The following is a 6,000-nucleotide window of genomic DNA, read 5'->3' on the forward strand; positions in this document are numbered from 1 at the left end:
AGTTATTTTAGGATTTTTCGTTAATTAAAAGGAAGACATTGCCATGTTCTTGAGATGAATCAACCCTTCTTGAGTTCTAAGAACTTCCATGAGCAGCAGAGTGGCGCAGCGGAAGCGTGCTGGGCCCATAACCCAGAGGTCGATGGATCGAAACTCTGCTATGTGCTGTTTTCATTTATCAAATCTAAAATTGTGATTGCTATTTTGACTTTTTTGGTCTTTGCTTATAGTAGAAAATCCATTATCATCTTAACTCATTTAAATCGTATTTTGACAGAAGTGCTGTAGCAAAAAACCCACATAATGTCTTTACTTTACCCTATTACTTCTATGGTTATTGAGAAAAACAAACTACATTGACTCCAGAAGAGCAAATCAGGTGTTCTAACAAGTAATTTATCAAAATCATCTTTCCAGCTTACACTTTGGTGATGCAATAAGACAATGATTTTGTAAGAAAAATCTTCAAACTTCAAAAAGTTTTTCTTAATTCCTTACCTTTGTACTGATAAGATAACACCTGGTTATAACATAACACAGGCTTTCACTTAAAATGCTGCTAGGTTGCATTCTGCTGATTAGATATCACCAGGAACAACATTAACCTTCAGGTATTTTCTAAATGTTGAATAAATTGGCTTAAATCAAATTAAACTCACTTTAGAGATAATTGTTTCAGAGAAAGTCTTGAACCCTTCCTTAAAATATGTAGTTTGACATGTTGACTTCTCTACCTAAAAATCCCCAAAACTTGATTAATAGAATATTCTCGTCCCTGGGTGGGATTGAACCACCAACATACCAGTTAACAGCCGAACGTGCTAACCAATTGCGCCACAGAAACCCTATATGAGACATAAACAAACAACAGCTAAGAAACATTGATCTGGAAAGTTTCCTTGCCAAAGTTTATAAAGTCTCTAATCTGGACAGTTATTTTAGGATTTTTCGTTAATTAAAAGGCACACATTGCCATGTTCTTGTGATGAATCAACCCTTCTTGAGTTCTAAACACTTCCATGAGCAGCAGAGTGGTGCAGCGGAAGCGTGCTGGGCCCATAACCCAGAGGTCGATGGATCGAAACCATCCTCTGCTATGTGCTATTTTCATTTATCAAATCTAAAATTGGGATTGCTATTTTGACTTTTTTGGTCTTTGCTTATAGTAGAAAATCCATTATCATCTTAACTCATTTTAATCGTATTTTGACAGAAGTGCTGTAGCAAAAAATCCACATAATGTCTTTAATTTACCCTATTATTTCTATGGTTATTGAGAAAAACAAACTACATTGACTCCAGAAGAGCAAATCAGGTGATCTAACAAGTAATTTATCAAAATCATCTTTCCAGCTTACACTTTGGTGATGCAATAAGACAATGATTTTGTAAGAAAAATCTTCACACTTCAAAAAGTTTTTCTTTATTCCTTACCTTTGTACTGATAAGATAACACCTGGTTATAACATAACAAAGGCTTTCACTTAAAAATGCTGCTAGGTTGCATTCTGCTGATTAGATATCACCAGGAACAACATTAACCTTCAGGTATTTTCTAAATGTTGAATAAATTAGCTTAAATCAAATTAAACTCACTTTAGAGATAATTGTTTCAGAGAAAGTCTTGAACCCTTCCTTAAAATAGGTAGTTTGACATGTTGACTTCTCTACCTAAAAATCCCCAAAACTTGATTAATAGAATATTCTCGTCACTGGGTGGGATTGAACCACCAACATTCCAGTTAACAGCCGAACACACTAACCAATTGCGCCACAGAAACCCTATATGAGACATAAACAAACAACAGCTAAGAAACATTGATCTGGAAAGTTTCCTTGCCAAAGTTTATAAAGTCTCTAATCTGGACAGTTATTTTAGGATTTTTCGTTAATTAAAAGGAACACATTGCCATGTTCTTGTGATGAATCAACCCTTCTTGAGTTCTAATCACTTCCATGAGCAGCAGAGTGGTGCAGCGGAAGCGTGCTGGGCCCATAACCCAGAGGTCGATGGATCGAAACCATCCTCTGCTATGTGCTATTTTCATTTATCAAATCTAAAATTGGGATTGCTATTTTGACTTTTTTGGTCTTTGCTTATAGTAGAAAATCCATTATCATCTTAACTCATTTTAATCGTATTTTGACAGAAGTGCTGTAGCAAAAAATCCACATAATGTCTTTAATTTACCCTATTACTTCTATGGTTATTGAGAAAAACAAACTACATTGACTCCAGAAGAGCAAATCAGGTGATCTAACAAGTAATTTATCAAAATCATCTTTCCAGCTTACACTTTGGTGATGCAATAAGACAATGATTTTGTAAGAAAAATCTTCACACTTCAAAAAGTTTTTCTTAATTCCTTACCTTTGTACTGATAAGATAACACCTGGTTATAACATAACAAAGGCTTTCACTTAAAAATGCTGCTAGGTTGCATTCTGCTGATTAGATATCACCAGGAACAACATTAACCTTCAGGTATTTTCTAAATGTTGAATAAATTGGCTTAAATCAAATTAAACTCACTTTAGAGATAATTGTTTCAGAGAAAGTCTTGAACCCTTCCTTAAAATAGGTAGTTTGACATGTTGACTTCTCTACCTAAAAATCCCTAAAACTTGATTAATAGAATATTCTCGTCCCTGGGTGGGATTGAACCACCAACATTCCAGTTAACAGCCGAACGCGCTAACCAATTGCGCCACAGAAACCCTATATGAGACATAAACAAACAACAGCTAAGAAACATTGATCTGGAAAGTTTCCATGCCAAAGTTTATAAAGTCTCTAATCTGGACAGTTATTTTAGGATTTTTCGTTAATTAAAAGGAACAAATCGCCATGTTCTTGTGATGAATCAACCCTTCTTGAGTTCTAAGCACTTCCATAAGCAGCAGAGTGGCGCAGCGGAAGCGTGCTGGGCCCATAACCCAGAGGTCGATGGATCGAAACCATCCTCTGCTATGTGCTATTTTCATTTATCAAATCTAAAATTGGGATTTCTATTTTGACTTTTTTGGTCTTTGCTTATAGTAGAAAATCCATTATCATCTTAACTCATTTTAATCGTATTTTGACAGAAGTGCTGTAGCCAAAAATCCACATAATGTCTTTAATTTACCCTATTACTTCTATGGTTATTGAGAAAAACAAACTACATTGACTCCAGAAGAGCAAATCAGGTGATCTAACAAGTAATTTATCAAAATCATCTTTCCAGCTTACACTTTGGTGATGCAATAAGACAATGATTTTGTAAGAAAAATCTTCACACTTCAAAAAGTTTTTCTTAATTCCTTACCTTTGTACTGATAAGATAACACCTGGTTATAACATAACAAAGGCTTTCACTTAAAAATGCTGCTAGGTTGCATTCTGCTGATTAGATATCACCAGGAACAACATTAACCTTCAGGTATTTTCTAAATGTTGAATAAATTGGCTTAAATCAAATTAAACTCACTTTAGAGATAACTGTTTCATAGAAAGTCTTGAACCCTACCATAAAATATGTAGTTTGACATGTTGACTTCTCTACCTAAAATTCCCCAAAATTTGACTAATAGAAGATTCTCGTCCCTGGGTGGGATTGAACCACCAACCTTCCGGTTAACAGCCAAACGCGCTAACCAATTGCGCCACAGAGCCACTATGTGATACATAAACAAACAACAGCTAAGAAAGATTGATCTGGAAAGTTTCCTTGCCAAAGTTTATAAAGTCTCTAATCTGGACAGTTATTTTAGGATTTTTCGTTAATTAAAAGGAACACATTGCCATGTTCTTGAGATGAATCAACCCTTCTTGAGTTCTAATAACTTCCATGAGCAGCAGAGTGGCGCAGCGGAAGCGTGCTGGGCCCATAACCCGGAGGTCGATGGATCGAAACTCTGCTATGTGCTGTTTTCATTTATCAAATCTAAAATTGGGATTGCTATTTTGACTTTTTTGGTCTTTGCTTATAGTAGAAAATCCATTATCATCTTAACTCATTTAAATCGTATTTTGACAGAAGTGCTGTAGCAAAAAACCCACATAATGTCTTTAATTTACCCTATTACTTCTATGGTTTTTGAGAAAAACAAACTACATTGACTCCAGAAGAGCAAATCAGGTGTTCTAACAAGTATTTTATCAAAATCATCTATCCAGCTTACACTTTGGTGATGCAATAAGACAATGATTTTGTAAGAAAAATCTTCAAACTTCAAAAAGTTTTTCTTAATTCCTTACCTTTGTACTGATAAGATAACACCTGGTTATAACATAACACAGGCTTTCACTTAAAATGCTGCTAGGTTGCATTCTGCTGATTAGATATCACCAGGAACAACATTAACCTTCAGGTATTTTCTAAATGTTGAATAAATTGGCTTAAATCAAATTAAACTCACTTTAGAGATTATTGTTTCAGAGAAAGTCTTGAACCCTTCCTTAAAATAGGTAGTTTGACATGTTGACTTCTCTACCTAAAAATCCCCAAAACTTGATTAATAGAATATTCTCGTCCCTGGGTGGGATTGAACCACCAACATTCCAGTTAACAACCGAACGCGCTAACCAATTGCGCCACTGAAACCCTATATGAGACATAAACAAACAACAGCTAAGAAACATTGATCTGGAAAGTTTCCTTGCCAAATTTTTATAAAGTCTCTAATCTGGACAGTTATTTTAGGATTTTTCGTTAATTAAAAGGAACACATTGCCATGTTCTTGTGATGAATCAACCCTTCTTGAGTTCTAATCACTTCCATGAGAAGCAGAGTGGTGCAGCGGAAGCGTGCTGGGCCCATAACCCAGAGGTCGATGGATCGAAACCATCCTCTGCTATGTGCTATTTTCATTTATCAAATCTAAAATTGGGAGTGCTATTTTGACTTTTTTGGTCTTTGCTTATAGTAGAAAATCCATTATCATCTTAACTCATTTTAATCGTATTTTGACAGAAGTGCTGTAGCAAAAAATCCACATAATGTCTTTAATTTACCCTATTACTTCTATGGTTATTGAGAAAAACAAACTACATTGACTCCAGAAGAGCAAATCAGGTGATCTAACATGTACTTTATCAAAATCATCTTTCCAGCTTACACTTTGGTGATGCAATAAGACAATGATTTTGTAAGAAAAATCTTCACACTTCAAAAAGTTTTTCTTAATTCCTTACCTTTGTACTGATAAGATAACACCTGGTTATAACATAACAAAGGCTTTCACTTAAAAATGCTGCTAGGTTGCATTCTGCTGATTAGATATCACCAGGAACAACATTAACCTTCAGGTATTTTGTAAATGTTGAATAAATTGGCTTAAATCAAATTAAACTCACTTTAGAGATAATTGTTTCAGAGAAAGTCTTGAACCCTTCCTTAAAATAGGTAGTTTGACATGTTGACTTCTCTACCTAAAAATCCCCAAAACTTGATTAATAGAATATTCTCGTCCCTGGGTGGGATTGAACCACCAACATTCCAGTTAACAGCCGAACGCGCTAACCAATTGCGCCACAGAAACCCTATATGAGACATAAACAAACAACAGCTAAGAAACATTGATCTGGAAAGTTTCCATGCCAAAGTTTATAAAGTCTCTAATCTGGACAGTTATTTTAGGATTTTTCGTTAATTAAAAGGAACAAATTGCCATGTTCTTGTGATGAATCAACCCTTCTTGAGTTCTAAGCACTTCCATAAGCAGCAGAGTGGCGCAGCGGAAGCGTGCTGGGCCCACAACCCACAGGTCGATGGATCAAAACCATCCTCTGCTATGTGCTATTTTCATTTATCAAATCTAAAAATTGGGATTTCTATTTTGACTTTTTTGGTCTTTGCTTATAGTAGAAAATCCATTATCATCTTAACTCATTTTAATCGTATTTTGACAGAAGTGCTGTAGCCAAAAATCCACATAATGTCTTTAATTTACCCTATTACTTCTATGGTTATTGAGAAAAACAAACTACATTGACTCCAGAAGAGCAAATCAGGTGA

The sequence above is a fragment of the Taudactylus pleione genome, unplaced genomic scaffold (assembly GCF_031769625.1).
Source record: "Taudactylus pleione unplaced genomic scaffold, aTauple2 ptg000134l, whole genome shotgun sequence".
NCBI lineage: Eukaryota > Metazoa > Chordata > Amphibia > Anura > Myobatrachidae > Taudactylus > Taudactylus pleione.